At 41.6% G+C, this 11624-nt stretch overlaps 1 pseudogene; it reads right to left on the minus strand.

Annotated features, from left to right (window-relative positions):
• Positions 1–606: 606 nt before the first annotated feature.
• On the minus strand, positions 607–700 carry LOC128053626 (uncharacterized; annotated as a pseudogene).
• Positions 701–11624: the final 10924 nt, after the last annotated feature.

Raw genomic sequence — 11624 nt, forward strand, 5'->3', positions numbered from 1 at the left:
AGGTTCAGGTGTACAGCAAACTGATTCAGTTATACACATACATGTGTCTATTCTTTTCCAAATTCCTTTTGTATTTAGCTTGTTACATAATAGTGAGCCGAGTTTTCTGCGCTATGCAGTAGGCCTTGTTGATTATCCATTTTAAATATATGCCTTTTAAAACCAACCCAAAGTAGTCCAACCCATCTATTACTTTCTCACACCAGACTCTACTGTTTACTTCTCAGGACTCTTCACAGTCTATAATTATTTTATTTGCTGACTTGGTTATCCCCAGTTAGGATGTAAATTACATAAGATCAAGGACCCTGTCTTACACAGTGGAGGATCTCAACCTCTTAGAAAAGTATCTGGTACAGACTTGGCACTCAGTAAACATTCCCTGAATAGATGGATGAGCTCTGGAGGCCTCATTTTTATTTTCAAGTTTATTTATTATTAATTTAAGGATAATTGCTTTATAATATTTGTTTCTGCCAAACATTAACATGAATCAGCTATAGGTATATGTATGTCCCCTCCCTCTTGAACCTCCTTTCCAGCTCCCTCCCCACCCCACCCCTCTAGGTGGTTACAGAGCCCTAGTTTGAGTTCCCTGAGTCATACAAAAATATGGAGTCCTTCATGAATTTGCATAGGGGCCATGCTAGTTTTCTCTGTATCGTTCCAATTTTAGTATATGTGCTGCTGAAATGAGCATCCTCATTTTCTTATTCTGTGACCTAAAGGTAAAACATAAAGCCCTGTTTCATAGAGTTGTTGTGAGGATTAAACATGAAAAAATTCTAAGAGATCAATAAATGTTAGCCACTATTATTATTACCAATACTACTTCTAGTAATAGTCATACTAGTAGTATCGCTATTCATTCAACAGCCCTTATGAGGTAGTTAAAATTATCTAGAATTTACAAATAAGGAAATGAAGATTAGACATTCAAACAGCCTATGTTAAGATCACTTAGTATGCCTTAGAGCTTGAATTTAAGAGCGAGGAGTTAGAAATGACTGAAGAGCTCATTTCTTAGTGATTAGAAGAAAGGTGTTTCTGATGGCATTACCAAGCTTTAGACAGAGGGACTCTAACGGGAAGAGATATGTTATGCTGAGCAGGTATCTGGATATCCAAGGTTTGATGCCTAGTAAACTATCGGGGATAGAAGTCTCACTCGTGTGAGAGGTCAGCAGTTTTAGATTTGTGTATCCAAGAATATAACTTCTCCACTGTGATCATAATACCACTATCTAGAAAGCTGTTCATTTAGTGTTGGCAGAAACACACATACATGTACTCCTTGTGGTCAAAAGAGAGTGCCAGCTCCTCAGATGGGCCCCTCTCTCTTAGCTACCCTGCCCCCTACTGGAATTCCCTTCTGTTTTCTAATCCTAGATCCTTCCTCACAGCATCCTGTATCCCTTTTGGAGGCTCACTTTGTGGGCCTCAAGCATTAACTTCAGGACCCAGAAGCAGGCCTTTGAGTTTTGATGTTGTATCATGCTTGGGTGATGTGAATTTTTTGGAATAAAAAAACAAAGTAGGATACCAAAAACTCTCTCTTCTTATACTGATGTCTTTCAAAATAGCTAAAATTGGTCTAGCACTTATCATATGCCAGGGACTATTCTAAATACTTTAGATGAATATATAAAATGTTTGTTTTAGGGAATAAGGAAAAGAAAAGTGATGAATAGAAGAGACAACAAAGACTACAAGGCTGATGGATAAAGAAGATGGATAAGGCATTGTTTTATGGCTCATAGTAAAGAACCTGCCTGCAATGTGGGAGACCTGGGTTCAATCTCTGGTTTGGGAAGATCCCCTGGAGAAGAGAACTGGCTACCCACTTCACTATTCTAGTCTAGAGAATTCCATACATACATACAGGTCAAAAAACATAGATAACCAACATCCCAAAGACCCATCCTATGCTCCCTCCCTTCCCTGAGACAGAGACTATCAGGCCCAAGTTTCTCACAGCCTCCATGCTATTCTGCCTCTTTGGCAGCTTCTAACACAAAAGCTACTGAATATTAGGAACCTTGGGCATTGTCTAATCGACATGCCTCCCCCTCATTTTGAGTTCAGAGGGGAAATGACTTGTTCAAGATCACACACAGAGTTACAGAATCTGAATCTCTTTCTACTGGTCCAACGGGTCACAAAGAGTTGGACACAACTGGGCAACTTTCACGTCCGCACACTTTAGAACCAAGCACTTCAAGGAAGAGATGGTCAACAGTCTCAAGTCTCTCTTAAATTGGAGGAAGAAAATTAGGTTCATATTTAACTTCAGAGAAGTGTTTATGTAGAGAACTTAGAACTCAGATTCGGAGAAGGCAATGGCACCCCACTCCAGTACTCTTGCCTGGAAAATCCCATGGATGGAGGAGCCTGGTAGGCTGCAGTCCATGGGGTCCCTAAGAGTTGGACTCGACTGAGTGACTTCACTTTCACTTTTCACTTTCATGCACTGGAGAAGGAAATGGCAACCCACTCCAGTGTTCTTGCCTGGAGAATCCCAGGGATGGGGGAGCCTGGCGGGCTGCTGTCTATGGGATCACACAGAATCGGAAACGACTGAAGTGACTTAGCAGTAGCAGTTAGAACTCAGATTACTAGCAAAATGAGGGAGGAAGTATAAACAGATGGTATAGAGAGTCTTCCACACATTTGACAGCAAATAGAAGTAGGCAAGAGGCATGATTGCTAGAGAAGATAGCAAGGTAAAGGGAAATATTTGCTCAATTTGAGAGACCTATAAATTTTGAAAGGTAGAATGCAAGAAGCAAAAGAGGTGGAAGAAGAGAAAAGATATGGAAAGGGGAGGGGAATAATGATGGGTGCAAAACACCCTTCAACGTTGATCTGAGACCAAACAAAGCTGCGGTTCTTAAGCTGGGATGCATTATGGAGTCACTTGGGAGCCTTAAAAACAATCAGTGCATGGATCCCACCTCCAGAACTTCTGATTTAACTGGTCTGGGAGTGCCTGGGCATCAAAACATGTAATATTTCCTAATTGAGTCTAACATACAGCCAAGTTTGGGAACTGCTCATCCAGGACTCAAGAGACTCTCTCCTCTTTGAATCTGAAAATAAGAACTAAGAAAATGATGTCAGGATAGATCATTTGAATTGAAGACAAGTTTAACTGATGAAACTCACACATGTGGGCTCGGATCATCTTAGTAAAAAAAAAAAAAAATTAAACAGGTGATTTGATTATCAGTGGAGTGGGAAGAAGGAAGTTTGAAGACAGAGGCTCCTCAAATAGCTAACATGAGGGGCACATGGAAGAGACTCCTGCAGCAGAGAAGTGATGGACAACATGGAATAACGGTGTTGTTGTGCCTGGGTATTTGTTGAGCCAGGGTTTCACACAGATTGGTCCTCTTATAGCTGGGCTTCATAGACTGATGGAGATGTAGAGGGTGATGAAGGGTGATCCACGGGCTCAGGAAGGCCAAAGGAAGGGGCCCATTGACCATAGAGGCCAGTGTTGGGCTATGGTTGCTTAGGAAACAAGCTGAGTAGATTTGGACAGTGGGAGAGACGACCTGTAAGGTTGTGGTTAGAGAAAGGAACATTAGCAACTGAAATCCCAATTGGAAAATAATCCTTCAGGATCTATACCTCTTAGTGAGCACTAAAAATATTAAAAATTCAAGTATCATGTTTCCTCCACATTTCAAGGAGGCTTGATGAAAGGAACAATGGACACAAATTCTCAGATCAATCACTAGACAGAGCTCTGCCAACAGCCAGTCCCTCTGTCCATCTTCGGGGCTCAGTATATACCAGGAAGAGGCTTACTGCGATAACTTCTCAGGATTTGTATACCTGAATCACTACATCAGCCTGTCAGGTTGCTTAGCTATACATATCACACACCAATAAAAATATCTTTCCTTACCATGAGTTTCTGTGACTCCACCCCTCCCAACATTTTTTTGATGTCTTCTCTCTCCTCCATACTCCCATCCCCCAAATGGCTGTCATAATCTTGATTTTAGAAACAGGCATCTTGAGGGGAAAAACCTCAAGGTTCCCATTTTGTTTTCTAGCATTAAACTAGCAAAAAAATTTACTGGCAATTCGTTTAAAGAGGTGGAGCCTTATTAAAACCAAAAACAAGTGGCTCATGGGAAACCTTTTGTGCACTTAAGCATAACTCCTCATTTGTGTCAGCCAAAAGTTGTACTGACTTATATTGTCCTGTGTTTTAACCAGATGTAAGTATCACATAATCATTACCAGTTTCACAATTTTCTTCTTTTTTTCTGTTACTGAAAAGTTGAGTTTAAGGTAAAACTTCAACCTGCAAAGTGAGCCCTCTCTCAGCTGACCTGCTTATTTCATTTGAAATGAAACTCACTTTTGCTTTTAATTCTTTCTCCTTCTCTCCTCTCCCCTACTCTCACCTATTACCTGGAAATGTCATTCAGGTCAGAGTCCTCAGATGCAATGTGGGATGGTTATCTTCCAGACCAGGTGGCGAGGTATTTGAAACTGCATGGTACTGTGGCTGCAATGTTTAGACACAGGTGTGTAAAGGAGAAGCGTCTTATGACAGAATCTTATGTTTAAGGCAGATTTCACAGAAATGTTGAGTTGCTTAGTTACAAGTGAGTTGGTTATAAAAGTAGAATGTGTGTGTGTGAGTGTGTGCTTAGTCATTCAGTCGTGCCCAGTTCTTTGCGACCCCACGGACTGTAGCCCACCAGGCTCCTCTGACCGTGGGGTTCTCCAGGCAAGAATACTGGAGTGGGTTGCCATCTCCTTCTCCAGGGTATTTTCTGACCCAGGAATCGAACCCAAGTTTGCATTGTGGGGGGATTCTTTACTGTCTGCTCATGTATGTGGATATATATATATATATATATATATATATATATATATATATATATCCATCCCACTCATTTGCAAATGAAATCTACTGAAATCAAAGAAAACTTTATTTAAAAATTACGCTATTACTAGCAATAATAACCATAATGCTTTATACTGCCACTGTGCTTCCACATACATTTAGTATGAGTTCTTCAGAACTGTGCGGAAGGGACTTCCCTGGTGGTCCAGTGGCTAAGACTCCATGTTCCCAAGGCAGGGGGACCTGGGTTCAATCCCTGGTCAGGGAACTAGATCACACAATCCCCAACTAAAAAAACATCTTGCATAACACAACTAAAAATCCCTCACCTCAGTCTCCAGGAAGATCAAAGATTCCAAGTGCCACAACTAAGACCCACTGCAAATAAATAAATATAAAAAAGAACTGTGCAGGAGATGGTTGAACATTCGTTCACTCATTCATTCAAGCCAACTGTCCTATCTTGTGAGAGGGGCAAAAGTCCAAACAGCCACTTTGAGCTGAATGGACAGAGAGTTTGAGGAATGGCTAGGTACTTACAGAGGCTGATTGCATCCTAGGACTCAGAGGCCAAGAAGCGATGTACAAGGCACTCAAGAGGCTCTCATAATTTATGCAAATGATTCACACTAGAGTGAACAGCATGAGATTTACTGAAACCTGACAGCTGGGCAGGAAGGATGCTATTTTAGAGCCAAGTCACCAGGTGGACATCACTGGGATTCATGTTTGGCAGCTTGCTGGAGCAACAGATTCTCACCTTGTCAAGGAGAAGGATTCATGCTCAACCACAAAATATCTAGGGGACTCCCCTCTCCCCATGTTAGTTGTTGTCTTCTTTGTATCCATTAATTGAGAAATCAGTCAGTCAATCAGCGCTCAGTCACTCAGTTGTATCTGACTGTTTGTGACCCTCTGGACTGTGGCCCACCAGACTCCTCTGTCCACAGAATTTTCCAGGCAAGAATACTGGAATGGGTAGCCATGTTGTCCTCCAGGAGATCTCCCTGACCCAAGGCATGAACCTGATCCAAGGATTGAACCCAAGGATTTACCCAAGGATTGAATCTTGGGTCAGGGAGAATCTCCCACATCTCCTGCATTGGCAGGAGGATTCTCACCACCTGCATCTTCTGGGAAGCAACTGAGAAACACATAATGATAAAAACCCACTAGGAATCACTAAAATACATTGTCTTAGTCCGTTCCAGCTGCTATAACAGAATACAGAGACTGGGTGCCTTAAATCACAAGCATTTATTTCTCTTAGCTCTTGAGACTACAAGTCTGAGATCAGGGTGCCCACGTGGTTGTGTTCTTAATGAAGTACTTCTGCTTAAATGTCCCGTCATCTGGCAGAGAAAGAGGGAAAAAGAACTAACTCTCTTCCTCTTTAAGGATGCTAATCCCATTGTGGGGCTCCACCCTTAGACCTAAACTCCCAAAGGCCTCACCTCCAAATACCATCACCTTTGGGCTTCAACACATGGATGGGAGGAGGGGTACATAAACCTTCCATTCACAGCATGCACCTGCCCCTATTCCCTCACAAGCCCATGCCCTTGCCTGTTCTCCCAGGCCCTAACTAGAGATTGCTTCCTGCTTGTCCAATGACTATGGGCCAGCTCTGATCCTGGCAGACAGCCACCTTCTCTGACATCCAGTGGGACACGAACACACCTTCTCCAGCAAGGCCTGAACCCCTTCTTCCAAGTTGTCCTTCCATGTGTCCTCTTTCTCAGTCCTATGACGCCCTTTAAAGTTCTTTTTACATCTTTGCAGTTACTCTTCTATCATAGTTTAATAACTCTTTGTAATAAACATCCCCTGCTTTACATTACTGTGTGGTTTCTATCTCTTGGTTGAACCAACATTAACATAGGTTCTTTTGGAAAAGTAATGGCACATACGTGCATGAGATAATCAATCCACAAACAATAGCTGGAATAGAAAAGAACTTCTAACTTTCTCACAACCACTATCTATAATCTTCCAGGTGTCCACAGTCAGTAGGTTGGGAGACCTTGGGCTAGAACTTCAGGTTGGCAGAAACAAAAGCAGAATCCTGGAGCTATTCAGAGAATGACATGAATGCCCCGGGGTGGGGTGGGGAAGCTTCAAGTGTTAGGGAACCATGTTGATATTCATGGTCAGCCTTGCCTCCTCCTCTTGATCCAGAATCTATGAACATCATAAAGATGAAATGTGTCTTGGATTGAAGAGGTGGGGGGAAGGGAACTGGGTCTACTCTGTCAGGATGAGTTCAGGCCTTGGACAAGGATGGAGCCTGCAGGTGGGGAGGAGAGGCAGCAGCAACCTAACAGTGAAAATCTGAGACAGGCTGGGGATAAAAGGGCAGAGCTGACATCAGCCATCTGTCAAGCACCTGATTGACAGGTGAGCCTCTAAAGCAGAGGGTACCAGGCAAACTGCTGGAGAGTACTCAGTGTACAAGTGGAACAAGCATGCCTGGAAAACAGGTCCTCTGACTCCTAAATAGGATTCCTGTTTATCACACTGCTCATCCTAACAGGGCTTACTATTAGGGGCAGAACAGAAGGTTTCCATCATTTCTGATGTTCTGGAACAGATTAAATAGTATAGAAATCATCTCTTTTCAGAAGATATTTCATGGAATTTGCCTTTCAAAATATCCAGATCTGGCTTTAGGAGGATTAGAGTTAAGGAAATATTTTAAATTCCTCTTCGGTTTTCCACCTAATTGATTTGGTGATGTTTTTTTAAAGCCATTCCCTGAGTCAATTTTGGTGATTTAAAATTCCTGAAAAAGACTATTGATTTTATCAAAGTATTCAATTTCTTTACTTAGTGTTGTAAAGAGTATTTAATTTCTATAAAGTGAAAATTGCTCAGTTGTATCCAACTTTTGCAGGCTGTATACCGTCCATGGAATGTTCCAGGCCAGAATACTGGAGTGGGTAGCTGGTCCCCAGGGGATCTTCCTAACCCAGGTCTCTCACATTGCAGGGAAATTCTTTACCAGGGAGCCACTAGGGAAGCCCAAGAATACTGGAGTGGGTAGCCTATCCCTTCTCCAGAGAATCTTTCCAACCCAGGAATCAAACATTGTAGGCGGATTCTTTACCAGCTGTGCTACCAGGGAATCCCATTTAATTTTTAAGTATCCTCTATATCATCTGTGGTTAAAATCTAGTTCCCACACTAAATGATGTTATTGTGTTTTTCTCCTTTCCTTCCTGGTCACAGATGCCAAGGATTTGCTTATTCAGTATCTTTTCATAGAAGCACCTCTCTATTTTCCATGCCAATTCTATTGTCCATTTCTTTCTTTCTTTCTTTCTCTTTTTTTTTTATTTTAATAGGAGAAGTGTTACAGGGAATCTCAGGTGCAGAGATATGAGTTAATCATACTTCCTTCTATATGACTCACTTTTACAATTGTTCTGTACTGAACTCTCTATTTCAGTTCTTTTATTTATTTTCTACTTTACTGTAACCCATACTCTCATTCCTTTCCTCTAAATAGACTTCTTCCAGTTCTCAGATCAGTATCTTCTCTAGAAAAATGTAATGTCTTTTAAAATTTATTTTAGCCTGTAATTTTGGAATTATTGATAATGCATGTTTCTGTTAATTTCTTATTGCTGCCATAACAAATTATTTCAAACTCAGTGGCTTAATGGAGAAGGACATGGCAACCCACTCCACTGTTCTTGCCTGGAGAATCCCAGGGACAGGGGAGCCTGGTGGGCTGCCGTCTATGGAGTCGCAGAGTCAGACATGACTGAAGCGACTTAGTAGCAGCAGCAGCAGCAGCAGTGGCTTAAAACAACAAAATCATCATTTTACTGTCCTGGAGATGAGGAGTTCAAACTTAACATCAACTACCACCTAAACTCCCTGGTCTAAAATCAAGGGGTTGCCAGGGTTGGGTTTTTTTCCCAAAGGTTCTGAGAGAAGAATCTTGTTTCCTTGACTTTTTCAGTCTCTAGAGGCTAAATAGGTTCAGGACTCCTTCCTTGCTTCTCTCCAATCTCTTGCTTCCTTATCACATCTCCTATTCCTGACTGTGAGCCCACTGCCTCCCTCTGATAAGGACTCCTGTTATTGCACTGGCCCACCTGGATAATGCAGGCTACTCTCCCTCCACTAACATTACTTGATCCCATTTGCACAGATTCTGGGGATTAAAACATGGCCATCCTCAGAGGACCATTTTTCAGCCTGCAACAGTGCCCATCTAATTCATCTCTTCTAACCGCATGGCATACATGCACCATCCTTCACCTATCTGTGCTCCTAGAGATGAACACTTGCTACTATTTACATCTCTTCAACAAATAGACTCTAACAAGTCCCCTTAAGGATCTGTGTGAGATTTCTCAAGGCTCTATAGAGGGACAAGGCGGGTGAAAGGAGCTGAAACAAATTACCAACCCCTACCCTCTGGAATGGTACAAGGGTCTAGAAAGGTATCAATACAAATCCCATGTAAAGACTTTAGAATCTTTTTTTAATTTAGATTTATTTTAATTGGAAGCTAATTACTTTACAATATTGTATTGTAATGTATATGCATTATACATTACGTGTGCATTATACAATATGTGTTTTGAGTGCACTGTGTCTTTGTTGCTGCGCACAGGCTTTCTCTAGTTGCAGCAAGTGGGGGGCTACTCTCTAGTTGCAGCAAGTGGGGGGCTACTCTCTAGTTGTGACGCTCGAGCTTCCCACTGCAGTGGCTTCTCTCGCTGTGGAAGCACGGGCTCTAGAGCACAGGCTCAGTAGTTGTGGCACACAGGCTTAGCCACCCTGCGGTATGTGGGATCCTCCCAGGGATCGAACCTGTGTCCCCCACATTGGCAGGCAGACTGTTAACGCTAGATCACCAGGGAAGTCCCCCATGTAAAGATTTTTGCCAATTCCACCTTGGTAGGAGATTTGAAAACAATTTTCCCTACAGGACAAACATTTCATGCCATAGCCCTGAGTTATACCCAGAAGTGTTACTAATTGCAGTGTGCAGACAGGCCATTTCTCCATCATCTCCAAATAGATGGAGAGCATCTATTGCTCTCCACCTGTAGTGCAAGGAGTTTCTTATTCCCCACATATCCCTGCTAACACTTGGTAACACCTGTGTAAGGTCAGGCCAGTCAAGATGGCTGTTCTCTTGCTCTCTGCACATCGCCTGCTCCAGCAGACCCTGCTTCATTCACTTGCCTATCCAATACTCTTGGTTATAGGGCTTAATTAGTCACTGCCTTTCTGCTTGCCCCCTGCCCCAGCCACTGTTTTCCTTGGTAATTGATGAGCTAATCTGATGTCAATTCCATCTATAAAGGGAGCTTCCTCCTCCCCATGTATCAAAGATGGCTGTCATTTTCTGCTTGCTGTCTGCTGGTCACAGTGGGATTTCAATTCAGGACCCTTTTGCTCAGGACATGGAAGATTCCCCTGTCCAATAAACTGTTGATGTCTCTGTCTCCGTCTCTGGGTTCTTTCTCTGGTCATAAGGTTGGGCAACCGTAAGGCCTGCAAGCCTGCAGGGTACGGCCCAACAACCTGATTTTCTAATAATTTACTATTTTATGGAAGTTAATGTATTCTCATTATTGTCATCAAGTTTCTATAATAATTAGTGAGGTTGACCATCTGCTATGCTTATTATCGATTCTGCTTTTTACTACGAGGAGTCTTCACTCATTTCCTTCCAGGGTATTTCATTTGTGGTGGTTGATGTTCTTGTTTTTATCCATTTTCCGGAATTCGTTGTTTTCTCGATTCGTTACTTGTCGGTTATAAATACTTCAAATACCTTCTCTCAATATATTATGCATCCCAACTTTTCTATGTTGCCTTTTATTTAACAGAAATCTTTAATTTTGACATAGTCAAACTCACTAACTTTTTGCCTTAGCGTATAAGTACTTGCTTTCTAACTCTTTAATTTTTACATTTATTTTCATTTCTTCCTTCTTTTTATTATTTGTTTACTCTTTTTTCTCTAGAATATTGGGCTAAATGCCTACATCATTTTTATCTTTCAGTTTTTAATCAGTGAATATTAGTTAATATTCCTTTGGTGAGAGATGTTTTTGAATTTGACAAATTTTAAGTAAAATTTTGTTGTATTTTGCTTCAATCTTTAACCAAATATTTTTTCTGCCTTGAGCTATTTCCCATCCACTACTTTGCAGCTGTCAGGTGCATTCCCATAGTTATATTTTATTATAACTGGACTAAACTATATCACTGGAATATTACAAAAATATATTACTGGAAATTGTAATCTTCATGTCATAAAGAGGAAAAGTAGAGTATCCACTAGCAAGTGAAAAAACTTGCAAGTACAAGTCAACCCCAGTCATTTCTTCCTATTGTGATTTCACTTTCTTTTTCTAAGTTGTTAAATTTTAAAACTTGAGATCGAAGTGTTGGTTTTATTTTGTATAATAATGATTTGTGGGAACACTTAAAATCATTTGATATAGAAACAGTAAGATTAGAAAAGGAAATTGAAGGTCATTTTGTAAGTTTGCTGCTGCTGCTGCTGCTAAGTCGCTTCAGTCGTGTCCGACTCTGTGCGACCCCATAGACGGCAGCCCACCAGGCTCCCCCATCCCTGGGATTCTCCAGGCAAGAACACTGGAGTGGGTTGCCATTTCCTTCTCCAATGCATGAAAGTGAAAAGTGAAAGTGAAGTCGCTCAGTCGTGTCTGACTCTTGGCGACCCCATGGACTGCAGCCTACCACGCTCCTCCCTCCATGG

This window comes from Budorcas taxicolor, chromosome 9 (assembly GCF_023091745.1).
Source record: "Budorcas taxicolor isolate Tak-1 chromosome 9, Takin1.1, whole genome shotgun sequence".
NCBI classification, from domain to species: Eukaryota; Metazoa; Chordata; class Mammalia; order Artiodactyla; family Bovidae; genus Budorcas; species Budorcas taxicolor.